Here is a 13,809-nt window from a genome sequence, read left to right on the forward strand (position 1 = left end):
TCACCATGTTCCCCAGGCTGGTCTTGAATTCATGAACTCAAGCAGTCTGCACACCTTGACCTCCCAATGTGCTGGGATTATAGGCACCCACTGTGCCTGGCCCATTCTACTGATTTTTGAGCATTGATTTTGTATCCCAAAATGTTGCTAAGGTTATCTATCAGATCTCAGAGCTTTGGGGCAGACACTGAAGTTTTTTAGGTATAGAATTATAAAGCCTGCAAGCAGCTAGTTTGACTTTTTCTCTTCCTATTTGGAGATGCCTTTTGTTCCCTTTTCTTACTTATTGCTCTGGCTAGAGCTTCCCATATTATGTTGAACAAACATGATGAGAGTGGGCATGCTTCTTGTTCCATTTCTCAGGGGAAATATTCCTTTTGTCCATTCAATATGATGTTGGCTATGAGTTTGTCATAAATGGCTTTTATTATTTTTAGGTATATTTCTTCATTGCCTAGTTTGTCGAGAGTTGTAAAGGCAAAGAGATGCTGAATTTTATTGAAAGTATTTTCTGAATCTATTGTGATAATCTTGTGGTTTTTGTTTTTAGTTCTGTTTTTGTGATTAATCAAATTTATTGATATCTATATGTTAAACCATCCTGGCATCCTATGGATAAAACCTACTTGATCACAGTAGATTAGCTTTTAAATGTGCTCCTGAACTCAGTTTCTAGGATTTTGTTAAAGATTTTTGCATCTATGTTCATCAAAGATATTGGCCTGAAGTTTTCTTTTTTTCTGTTGTTACTCTGCCAGGTCTTGATAACAGGATAATACTGGCCTCATAGAATAAGCTAGGGAGAAGACCTTTCTCCTCAATATTTTGGAGTAGCTTCAGTACAAATTGTATCAGCTCTTCTTTATGTATCTCATAGAATTTGTCTGTGAATCCTTCTGGTCTTGGGCTTTTTATGTTTGTTAGGATTTGTATTACTGATTCAATTTCAGAACTTGTTATTGGTCGAATCAGAGATTCGATTTCTTCCTGGTTCAGTCTTGGACATTGTATGTTTCCAGGAATTTAGCAATTTCTTCTAGATTTTTACGTTTGGGTGTATAGAGTTTTTCATAGTATTCTCTGAGAGTTTCTTGTATTTCTATGAGGTCAGTGGTAATGTCACCTTTGTTGTTTCTTATTATCTTTATTTGGATCTTCTCTCTCTCTCTCTCTTTTTTTTTCCCCTTTATTAGTCTAGTTAGTGGTCTTTCATTCTTATTTTTCAAAAAAATCCAACTTCTGGATTTGTTGATTTTTCTTTTTCATCTCAGTTTCCTTCAGATCAGCTCTAATTTTGCTTATTTTTTCTCTTCTGCCAGTGTTGGGGTTGGTTTGCTATTGTTTCTCTAGTTCCTCTGGGTTTGGTGATAGGTTTTTAATTTGAAATCTAACTTTTTGATGAGAACATTTAGCACTATAAAATTCCCTCTTAACACTGCTTCAGCTGTGTCCCAGAGATTCTGGTAGATTGTACTTTTATTCTTATTGGTTTCAAAGAATTTAAGGTTTCCACTCTCATTTCATTGGTTACCAAAAGGTCACTCAAGAGCATGTTGTTTAATTTCCATGTAACTGTATGGTTTTGAGCAATTCTCTTAATATTTTTTTTCTATTTTTATTGTGCAGTGGGTACAATAGTGTGTTTGGTATGATTTCACCATTTTTGAATTTGCTGGGGATTGTTTTATTCCAAGTGTGTGGTCGGTTTTAGAGTATATGCCATGTTCAGATGAGAAGAATGTTTTGGGATTGAGAGTATTATAGATGATATTAGCCACATTTAGTCAAATGTCAAGTTCAGATCCTGAATATCTGTGTTAGTTTCCAGCCTTGATAATCACTCTGAAACTGTCAGTCAGTGGGGTGTTGAAGTCTTTCACTATTACTGTGTGGTTATTTAAGATTCTTCTTAGGTATCTGAGAACTTGCTTCATGAATCTGAGTGTTCTTGTTTTGGGTGTGTATACATAGGAGAGTTAGGTCTTTTTGTTGAATTTAACCCTTTATCATTTTGTGATGCCCTTATTTGCCATTTTTGATCACTGTTTAATGTCTGCTTTTTCTGAAATTAGAATAGCAACCCCGGTTTTTTTTTTTTCTGTCAGCTTGGAAGGTTATTCTCCAGCCCTTTTCTTTGAGCCTGTGGGTGTCATTGCATGTGAGATAGCTCTATTGTAGACAGCACACAAGTTGGGTCTTGTTTCTTTTTATCCAGCTAGCCATTCTGCGCTTTTTAATTGGGACATTCAGTCTATTTACATTTAAGGTTTGATCCTGTCCTTGTGTTGTTAGCTAGTTATTATGCAGACTTGATTGTGTGGTTCATTTATAGTGTCAATGGTTTATGTACTTACGTGTGTGTTTGTGCTGGCTGGTAACAGTCTTTCCTTTCTAGATTTAGCATTCTCTTAAGAACCTCGTGTAGGCCGGGTGCGGTGGCTCAATCCTGTAATCCCAGCACTTTGGGAGGCCGAGGTGGGTGGATCACGAGGTCAAGAGATCGAGACTGTCCTGGTCCACATGGTGAAACCCTGTCTCTACTAAAAATACAAAACATTAGCTGGGCATGGTGGTGTGTGCCTGTAATCCCAGCTACTCAGGAGGTTGAGACAGGAGAATTGCCTGAACCCAGGAGGCAGAAGTTGTGGTGGGCTAAGATCGTGCCATTGCATTCCAGCCTGGGTAACAAGAGTGAAACTCTGTCTAAAGAACCTCGTGTAAGGCAGGTCTGGTGGTAATAAATTCTTTTAGCATATACTTGTCTGAAAAGTTATTTCTTCTTTGCTTATGAAGCTTAGTTTGGTTACATATGAAATTATTAGTTGGAATTTCTTTATTAATGCTGACTATTGGCCTCCAGTCTGTTCTGGCTTATAGGTTTCTGCTCAAAGGTCTGCTGTTAGCGTAATGAAGTTCTCTTTGTAGGTGGTCTGTCCCTTCTCTCTAACTGCCTTTAATATTTTTTTCTTTCATTTCAATATTGAAGAGTCTGATAATTATGTCTTGGGGATAGTCTTCTGTTGTAGTATTTTACAGCAATCTCTACATTTCCTGGATTTACAGGTTTGCCTTTCTAGTGAGGTTGAGTACATTTTTGTGGATGATATCCTCAAATGTTTTCCAAGTTGCTTGCTTTGTGCCTCTCTCTTTCAGAGATACCAATGAGTCATAGATTTGATCTCTTTATGTAATCTCATATTTCTCAGAGGTTTCATTCATTCTTCTCTATTTTATTTGTTTTTTGTCTGAATTATTTTAGAGAACTTGTCTTTGAGCTCTGAGATTCTTTACTTTTTTGGTTGATTTGCTATTAATACTTGGAATTGTACTATAAAATTCTTGAAGTGAATATTTTACTTCTATCAGCTCAGTTTGGTTCTTTCTTAAAATAGCCATTTTATCTTATAGTTTCTGTACCATTATCTTATATTTCTTAGATTCATTGAATTGGGTTTTATCTTTCTTTTGAATGTCAATAATCTTCATTCCAATCCATATTCTGAACTCTATTTCTGACATTTCAGACATTTCACCCTAGGTAAGAAACATTTCTGGGTAAGTAGTGTGGTTGTTTAGCAGTAAGAAGACTCTCTGGCTTTTTGAGTTGCCAGATTCTTGCACTGTTTTTTTTTTTTTTTTTTTTTTTTCTCTCATCTGTGTGAGCCGATGTTCCTTCAGTCCTTGAAGTTGCTGTCCTTTAGATTTTTTTTGCTCTTATCTTCTGTGATGCTCTTGCAAATTTGCTTGTGGTATAAGATGGGTTCAGTTGACTGGTTTTGATTCTGTTACTGCTCCTGGGTCTTGGCGATGCCTCTCCAATTACTATCTCTATGCCCACATTTCTTTTTTGTTTGTTTGTTTTCCTTTTTTTTTTTTTTTTTTTTGAGACAGAGTTTCGATCTTGTTGCCCAGGCTGGAGTACAATGGTGCGATCTTGGCTCACCGCAACCTCCGCCTCCTGGGTTCAGGCAATTCTCCTGCCTCAGCTTCCTCAGTAGCTGGGATTATAGGCACGCACCACCATGCCCAGCTAATTTTTTGTATTTTTAGTAGAGACGAGGTTTCACCATGTTGACCAGGTTGGTCTCGATCTCTCGACCTTGTGATCCACCCACCTCGGCCTCCCAAAGTGCTGGGATTACAGGCTTGAGCCACCGCGCCCGGCCTTCTATGCCCACATTTCTTAAGTGTTCTAATCCATGGGGCTCTCTCAGGCAGGGGCCACAGTTGGCAGACAGGCCATATCTTTGCTGGGTCAGCTTTAATCTGCTTCTGTGGTACTTCCTGGGAGATCACAGGGTTGCACCTGCCCACAGAGTGCAGACAGAAGCAAAACTGCTGGTCTAGAAGCTCTAACAGGTGTGGCCTATCTGGCTATGAGAGATGGGGATGGGTGGAGTTTCTCACCCTACCATCAAGGTGGTTTCTGGGCAATAGGAGGCTGTGGTCTTTGGCAAATTTAGGCAAAAGTAGAACCACTGGGCCAGAACTTCTAGCAGTTGTGGCTTGCCTGGCTAAGACAGGTAGCGGTAGTTGAGTCACTCATTCAACCATCTGGATGTTTCCCCAAATAACGGGAGGCTGTGCTCTCTGTCTGAGTTTACATAGAAGAGGGATTCTGGGTTGGAAGCTCTAGCAGGCATTGCCTGCCTGGCTACCAGCAGGAGGGGTCAGTGGGGTACCCTGCCCTGCTGTCCAGGTGTTTTCCTGGACAACAAGAGGCTGTGCCCTCTGGCTGGGTTCAGATAGAAATGGGACTGATAGGCTAAAAACTCTAGTTGGTGTTGCTTGCCTGGCTACCAGCAGAGGGGGTGGGTGGGGCCACTCACCCTGTGGTCACCTACCCTGTGGTCGCCTACCCTGCTCCACAGGGGTTTCCCAGGACAACAGGAGGCTGTGCCTGCCTTCTGAGCTCAGGCAGCAGAAGGATCACTGGGCTCTGAGCTCTAGCAGGCAATGCCAACCTACTAACAAGCAGTTGGAGGCGAAGGCAGGTCACTAATCCTGCTGTCTGGATGTCTACTGGGACAACAGGAAGCTGCACCCACTGGGTGAGTTCAGACAGAAGAGAGATCACTGGATTGAAGCTCCGGTATGCATGACTAGCCTGGCTATCCAGAGTGAGAATGGATAGGGTCACCTGCCCAGCTACCCAGATGTTTCCCAAAACAACAGGAGGCTGTGTCCACTGACAGTTCAGTTGGAAGTGGAAGCTCTAGCAAGTATTGACCACCTGGCTACTAGTGGTGAGGGTGGGCGGAATTACTTGCCCTGCAGGCCAGATGTTTCCTGGGACAACAGGAGGCTATGCCTTATGGCTGAGTACCCACAGAGGCGGGACCACTAGGCCAGAAACTAGCAAGCATTGCCCACCTGGCTATCAGTGGCAGGTGTGGGTGGGGTCACCTGACTTGTCATCTGGGTGCTTCCCAGGATAACAGGAAGCTGCGCTTTCCAGCTGAGTTCACATGGAAGTGGGTCTACTGGGCTGGAAGTTCCAGCAGCTGTTTCCTATCTGGCCGTCAGTGGGGGGCATGTGGTCACCTGCCCTGCTGTCTGGGTTACTTCTAAGGACAACAGGAGGTTGTGGCTGCCAGCCAAGTTAAAGCAGAAGTGAGACCACTGGGCTAGAACCTAACACAGAACCTTGTCCAGTGAGCTGGGGAACCGATCTTAACTGCTCTCAGGTACCACAGCTGCAATATCTACTGGGGCTATTGTGCCTGAGATGGTGTGCTCTGGGGCTCAAGCCTTTTAGAGTTCCCCTTGCACTTTGAGAGTTGCCCCTATAAAACATCTGCCTCAGTCTAGAAGCACGATGGGGGTTTGTGGAGTGGGCCACGGGGATTCTGTCATTCCCAGTCTTGCATTTGTCCCTGTAGATGGTGTGTATCCCCAAAGGGAGCTCTTATTCACTCATCCTTTTCCATTTTGGAGAGGTTCTCCTGGCTCCACGCTAAGCCCAGACAGGTTGTGTCCAGCTTTGCTCCTCTCTGCTCTCTGTGTGTCCCCCTGCGGCCTTGGTGGAGTCTGATACGTTCGCTCAGATAATCAGCTTGCAGTCAGTGTTCACTAGCCTTTCATTTCCTGTCTGTGAGAGCAGCACGCATAAGCTGCTTCTAGCCTGCCATTTTGGACTTTTCCCCAAAAAGGAAATCTCAACTACAAGTGAGATGACATTGATCAACAGTTATATTAATTTTACTTAGTCATGTAGCTGATGACCTAAGGGATCTAATCTTTATTAGAAATCAAGTCATCAAATGCTGAGGGTCTAGACTGCCCTTATTATTTAAATTATCAGAGGGACATTGATTTTATAGGTAATAGGATTTAGTAGCAGTATGAAGACTGAAAATTCTAGTTTTGTGTAGGTTTTAATATTTCATTTTGGGTAGTTCAAGAGAAATTTATAAAGTAGAAAAATTTTTCTTTTCAAAATACAAATGTCTTCATTTTGTATTGGATTCCACATTTCTTTTTAAACTATGACCTTACGCAACTTTGTATTCTTCTGATGAAAGTCAAAGAAATGATGAGTTTGTGATCTGAAGAGACAGAGTTGCCTCTGATTTAGCAATTCACATCTCTGCTTTGGAGCAACAGATGGCCTAGGGAAATCACAGACTGATACAGAATCAAAGGAGAAAGCTTGTGCAATAGATACAAGAGACTCTTGACTTGGGGAGTTGTGCAATAATTCTGAGGCACTGGTATTGGGGATCTAAAATGGGAACACAAAGAATATTCAGATATTCGAGACACATTCAGGAAAAACATATTTCAGAAATGTATTATTTAATATTAAAGAGAACTTTTAACAGTCATATAATCAAGAGACAGAATGTCTGATTTTCTTCCAGAGATAGTGACTTACTGGACTCAGTATCACTGACAAAGACAACTTGGTCAGGTATGGGGTAAAGGTAACTGAAATGGCAGCTGGGAGGTTGGACACAGTGACTTTTTTCCCCCGCAATGATGTTTACAGTACCTTTGTAGCTTGAGATTTTGAGATATACATGCTTTTTTCATTTGATGCTATAAGCTACTGATGATAAATTAATTGTTCAGCTTTTCTTTTTTCTTCATAAATGTATTATTTTCCCTTTAAAAGTAAGACATACTTTTCCAAATAATTTAAAAATTCCTAGGCATGTTCAACAAAGTGAAAATTTCACTGTAGTTTTGCCATCTGTATGGTCGTTTCCTTAGTTGCCGAGAATATACTCCAGCCAATTTAAAGGGAAAAGGAATTCCTTTGAAAACATTAAGAAGGGTGTAGTTACCCAATAGACATACTGCTAAAGCCCACAATGCTTTGAAAATTTGAAAAAAAAAATATATAGGTTAAAACATTTTTAATAGATGATATTAATATATTTATCTTCATCGCAATGCAGTCATAAATTATAATTATATAACATGTACATGTGCATGTGTGCGTATACTGTGGAGGAAGGGGCTGGTGAAGGCAAAAGTGCCTAGGATCCATGAAAATCCTGAAGAACAGGCGCAGGCTTGGAGAGCCGGTGCTCAAGAACTCCAACGCCGGCCAAATACACATGAGCCCTACTCCAAAGCAATCTCACTGTGATTGCTGGTAGCACAGGTATCTCTGCCCACACTGCTGATGCTGGGCCTCAGGGCAAAACCTCTGCCCCCACTGTCTCTGAGAGCTGGCAAATGTGTCAGCTCTCAGAAGGGGCTGCCAGATGGATTCTTTTTCTGAGCTGAAGTCTCGGACAATGGTATCAGAAAAGCCTAGGCCATTTATTTGTTCTCTGTGTGTAAAGAAGACAAATAAGTGGATTTCTAGCATGTTTTGGTGATGTGTGAACTTGTAAGGTGGGATGTTTCCTTGACGTAGGAGAGATGTCCCAAATGTTTTGGACAGCCAAATCCACTGCACAAAAATAACTACTGCCAACACATTGACGTATTAGCATTTAGACTTTCTGGTACGCTAGGTTTTGTTTTCATTTAATACTTTTAAAAAAAGCTATAACTGTAGAAACATGAATACTTACTGTGTGATAGGTACAGCTAACATTGTTTGAATTATCTATTTTGATCATTAATTAAAAACAATAGCATTTGGCAAGAGCCAATATTATTATTTTCCCATTTTATAGATGAAAAAAGCAGGCTTAAAGTTATGTAACTTCTCCATGGAGATAAAGTTAAAGAATAGTAAGATGGGCCAGGCACAGTGGCTCATGCCTGTATTCCTAGCACTTTGGGAGGCCAAGGTGGGAGGATTACAAGATCAGGAGTTTGAGACCAGCCTGACCATATGGTGAAACCCCTTCTCTACTTAAAAAAAAAAAAAAAAGAAAAAAAAGAAAAAAAAAATTGGCTGGGTGTGGTGGCACGTGCCTGTAGTCCCAGCTGCTCAGGAGGCTGAGGCCGGAGAATTGCTTGAACCCAGGAGACGGAGGTTGCAGTGAACCGAGAGCAAGTCTCCGTCTCCAAAAAAAAAAAAAGAATTGTAAAATGAGATTTTATGTGGAGCCTTATTTGCTACACAAACCATGTCATAAATAAGATATACAACTTTAAAAACTGCTTTTTATATTTAACATTTTGATATAAGCCATTTTAAACTATTCATGAACATCTTTTTAATAATGATCTAATATTCCATCAAATTAGTTAATGTAATTTGTTCAAAGATTTCTCTATTGTTTAATACTTAAAATGTTTCTATTTCTTTCCCACTTTAGTCATATTGTGGTAATTTGTGTATATAACTTTTTTCTATATTTAGAATTCTCTAGAATGGAAACCCAAAATTAGAATTACTAGATTAAAGAATATGAAAATAAATTTTTCAGAAGCCAATATCATACTTTTATTTTGATGATGAAGAAACAAGCCAATTAATTTATCAATCAATATTCAACATATTTATCGCATGCCTCCCACATGCTAGCTGTGGTACCTGTAATGCCATGATAAATATTTGACAGTAATTTGCCAAAACAGTGTTATTGTATAGTGGTGTTAAAATAGGATGTGCCTGAAATGAGCATCTTGTACTAACCACATATGGTGAGAATGTTTCCTAGGTTTTCTGGGACAGGGTAGGAACACTTTTAGAGTTCTTAGAAAATACTCTTGGAAATGTAGGAAAGTAGCATTCAAAGCAATCTCAAAATAGCATCAAGTATGAACTTCTTTTTCTTCTTTGCCAATTTGTTAGATGAAATAGTGTTGGTCATTGTGTATAATGGTTATTTCATTGAGTAATAATGAAACTGAACTTTTTTTTTTTTGAAATGGAGTCTCACTCTGTCTCCAGGCTGGAGTGCAGTGCCACCATCTCCGTTCATCGCAACCTCTGCCTCCCGGGTTCAAGTGATTATCCTGCCTCAGCCTCCTGAGTAGCTGGAATTACAGGTGCACACTACCACACCCAGCCAATTTTTGTATTTTTAGTAGAGGTGTGCTTTCACCACGTTGGCCAGGATGATCTTGATCTCTTGACCTCATGATCTGCCCGCCTCAGCCTCCCAAAGTGCTGGGATTATGGGCGTAAGCTCCTGCGCCCAGCCAAAGTTGTACATTTTTTCATATGTTCATTCATGAATTATTTCTTCATTGTGAAACATCTTTTAAACATTTCTCATTTGCTGTTTAGTATTTGTACAAAACAGATTTTGGTATATTGTTTTTGTTGCATATAATTTTATATCTGCTCTTATTATTATTTTTTTTTAACTAGAGGAGTTTTTTACATAGCCCAAACTGCCACATATTTTCTTTATAATTTCATCTAGCACCTATAAGCTTCAGAAGTAGAACGGACCACTCCAAAAAAGTATAAAAATAATGAATTCAATTTTTCTTTATTTTTTACTCTGTATTTTATTTGTATTCACTTCTGTAATATAGCTGGAATTTATATCCCTGTCTAATGGAACATAATTGATTTTTTTTTCCAAAAAGATAAGCAATTGTCTCAAAATCATGAAATAATTAATTTCTTTTTTATTAATTTGTGGTGCTCACTTTACACTGAGTTTAGGTTCATTATGTGCATACATCACATGCTTGACATATGACAGGTATTATATATTTGTTGAATGAACTAATGCATAAAATTGAATGTTTCTGGGATACCCATGTTTTTCCTCTAATCTGTACATCACTTTGTCAGTCATTTCTTTACTGTTTTACATGTGATGTCACAAAATATATTTTATCATTGGAGCAAAATATTTTATTAATATTCATATTCAGAATAATCTTTATGATCTAGAATACTTTCTTCAAAGAACTTTGGAAAATTTTCAGAGGTTCTAAAATTACTTTCAATAGAATTTATATTGGAATTATACTAAAATGTAGATTAACTTGGCAGGAATTGATATTTTTACTGTAAATATTTTCCCACTTACACATGTGTTACAGTTCTTTACTGCTCTTTGTAGCTTCTTATAATTTTCCTTACAGAGTTATTCATAATGTCTTTACTGATTTTGTTGTTATTGCTATAGTATTTTGGATTATTATTGCTGTGATTGGGAGCTGCATTCATTAATTTGGAAATTTTGTTTTCTATTTTTTGCTATTATATAGAAAAGCTATTGCTGCAAATTTACATTTTATCCTTGAACTTTGTTCGAGTTATTTTATTAATTCTACTAGAATTTTTTTTTTTTTTTTTAGTAATTTTTCTGTTGACCTGAAGGCTGCTGAAGGCTATGCTGGGAATGCCCTTGTCAGCTTAATTCTATTTTGCCTTTACAATTAGGGATGGAAACTGAGCAACAACTATAAGACTTTTAAAGCCGTTGGAAAATTAGCTTTAATTTTTACATTTATCTTGAAAATTGTTTATTAAACCAGATTCTAGTAACTATATGTGAATAATTTCTAAGGCACATATTTCAATGCCGGACCTATTAGGGAACAAATGTATGGGTTCTCAGAACCCATGAAAACTCATTGTCTTAGTTCATTTGTATGACTCTAAAGGAATATCTGAGACTGGATTATTTGTAAAGAAAAGAGGCTTATTTGGCTTATGGTTCTGCAGGCTTTGCAAGAAGCATGGAAACAACATCTGCATCTGATGAAGGCTTTAGGCTACTTCTATTCATGGTGGAAGGGCGGGGGAAGCCAGTGTTTGCAGAGTTCATATGGTAAGAGAGGAAGCAGGAGAGAGCAAGAGGGGAGGTTCCAGGCTCTGATCCACCCCATGACTAAGGCTCCTCTCATTAGGCCTTATTTCTATTATTGGGGATCAGATTTCGACATGAGGTTTGGAGGAACTAACATCCAAATCATAGCAGCCATATTGTGCAATTTGCTGACTTACATGGCATAATCTCTCCTTGATCTCTTCTAAATTCTGTCTCACTCAGCTTCTGCCTTCGCTGTAATATCCCAAACCTCTCACTGCCATGGGCCCTTAACCTGAAGTTATTCAGGCTATTTGGGGTCAGCACAAGGCCCAGCTTTCTTTCATGGGTTAAGATGGAAAAGACAAATAGTCAGCTCTGACTTTAGCTATATCCCCATCACACCAGGATCCTGGGGTCGAAAAAAAAAAGATGTTATAAAAACCTCATCCAGGGCTGTGTGAATATTTTTTGTATCATAGTAAAAAAATACTTGGAGCTGGTTAATTTATAAGGAAAAGATGTTTAATCAGTCCATGGTTTTTCAAGCTTTACAGGAGGCATAGTGATGGAAATCTGCCCCTGGTGAGGTCTCAAAAAGCTTCCACTCATGGTGGAAGGCACACCACATGGTGAGAGGGGGAACAAGAGAGGGAGGGGAGGTGCCACATTCTTTGAAATAACCAGATACTGCATGAAGCCTGAGCAAGAATTCACTTATCACCAAGAGAATGATGCTAAGCCATTCATGAGGGAATCCTCTTCTCTGATCCAGTCACCTCCAACCAGGCCCAACTTTAACTCTGAGGATCACATTTCAACATGAGATTTGAAGGGGACGACATCCAAACCACATAATTTTGCCCCTGCACCCCCACATCTCACATCTTTCTCACATTTCAAAATACAAATCATGCCTTTCCAGTAGTCCCCCAAAGTCTTAACCCATGCAAGCATTAACTCAAAAGCCCCAAATCTAAAAGTATCATCTGGAGATTAGTTCCTTCCATCTATGAGCCTGTGAGACAAAAAACTAATTATTTACTCCCAAGATACAATGGTGGTACAGGTATTGGGTGAACAATCTTATTCCAAAAGGGAAAAATTGGCCAAAAATTGGGGCAATAGGCCCCACCCAAGTTAGAAACCCAGCACGGATGTCATTGAATCTTAAAGGTTCAAAACAATCTCCTTTGACCTCATGTTCCACAACCTGGTGTGAGGGCTGGGCTGCCATGGCCTTAGGAAGCCTTCCCTCTGTGGCTTCTGTGGGTACAGTTTACATGGCTGCTTTTCTAGGCTGGAGTTGTGTGCCTGCAGCTTTTCCATGCTAAAGCTGCAATCTGCTGGTGGCTCTACCATTCTCAGGTCTGGAGGTCAGTGACCCCCTTTCCACAGCTCTACTAGGCAGTGCCCTGGTGGGACTCTTTGTGGGTCTCTAATCCCATATTTCCCCTCAGCATTGCCCTAGTAGAGTTTCTCTTTTGGGGCTTTGCACTGGTGGCAGGCTTCTGCTTGGGCAACCAAGCTTTCCTATATATCCTCTAAATCTAGCTGGGAGTGACCAAGCCTCCTTCACTCTTGCATTCTGTGCACCTGCAGACTTAACATCCTTTAGAAGCAACCAAGGCTTATAGCAGCTTGTGATCTTCAAAGTGGAGGCCTGAGCTACACCTGTACCTGAAGCCACATTGAGCCAAGGCTGGAGATGGAGTGGCCAGGATATGGAAAGCAACGGGGTCCTGAGCCTGGACCCTGAAACTGTTGTTTTGTCCTAGGCCTCTGGGCCTATGATGGCAGGGGCTTCCTCGAAGACTTCTAAAAGGCCTTTAAGGCCTTTTTTTCATTGTATTCAATATTTGCACTTGGCTTGCTTTTAGTCATGCCAGTCTCTCTAGCTGTAGTTGTTCTAGAGCCTGCTTGAATTCCTTTCCTGAAAATGATTTTTTTTTTCTCTGCCTCATGGCCGGGGTGCAAAGTTTTCAAACTTTTATACTCTGCTTCCATTTTTATTGGAAGTTCTAACTTTAAGTCATTTCTTTGCTCTTTTATCTGATCTAGGTTATTAGAAACAGCAATGTCACATATCGAATGTGTTGCTGCTTAGAAATTTCTTCTGCCAGACACCCTAAGTCATCAGTCTTAAGTTCAAGTTTCCACAGATTCCTAGGATATAGATGCAACCAAGTTCTTTGCTGGGGACTAAGAAGGGTGACCTTTATTCTGGTTTCCAATAAATATCCCATGTTCATCTGAGATCTCTTCAGCCTAGACATCTCTGTCTGTATCTCTGTCAGCATTTTCATCACAACCATGTAACCAATCTCTAAGAAGTTCCAAACTTTTCCTCATCTTCCTGCTTCTTCTGAGCCTTCCAAATCCTTCCCCAGCCTCTGCTCATTATCTACTTCCAAAGCTGCTTCCATATTTTTGCTATCTTTATAGCAACACCCCATTCCTTAGTATCAATTTTCTGTCTTAGTTTGCTTTTGCATCACTATCAAGGAATAGCTGAGGCTAGGTAATTTATAAATAAAAGAGATGTAATTGGCTCACAGTTCTGTAGGTCCCATAGGAAGTGTGGTGCCAGGATTTGATCCTGGTGAGGCCTCAGAAAGCTTCCAATTATGGTGGAAGGCAAAGGAGAAGCAGGTACATACATGGTGAGAGAGGGAGCAAG

General features: G+C 39.8%; 1 protein-coding gene across 9 annotated transcripts in view; it reads left to right on the forward strand.

The window, feature by feature from the left end:
- INPP4B (inositol polyphosphate-4-phosphatase type II B) overlaps positions 1-13,809 on the forward strand; it is an 871,737-nt gene that overhangs the window by 383,984 nt on the left and 473,944 nt on the right. Inside the window, exon 1 of one of the 9 annotated variants that reach the window (XM_074396872.1) lies at positions 9,278-9,402. The exons of the other annotated variants lie outside the window; for them this stretch is intronic. The gene's annotated coding sequence lies outside the window, so the exon portion shown is untranslated. Of the gene's footprint in view, positions 1-9,277; positions 9,403-13,809 lie in introns of those variants that run through there. 9 annotated transcript variants of the gene reach the window in all.

Source organism: Saimiri boliviensis, chromosome 3 (genome assembly GCF_048565385.1).
Source record: "Saimiri boliviensis isolate mSaiBol1 chromosome 3, mSaiBol1.pri, whole genome shotgun sequence".
Classification (NCBI taxonomy): Eukaryota; Metazoa; Chordata; class Mammalia; order Primates; family Cebidae; genus Saimiri; species Saimiri boliviensis.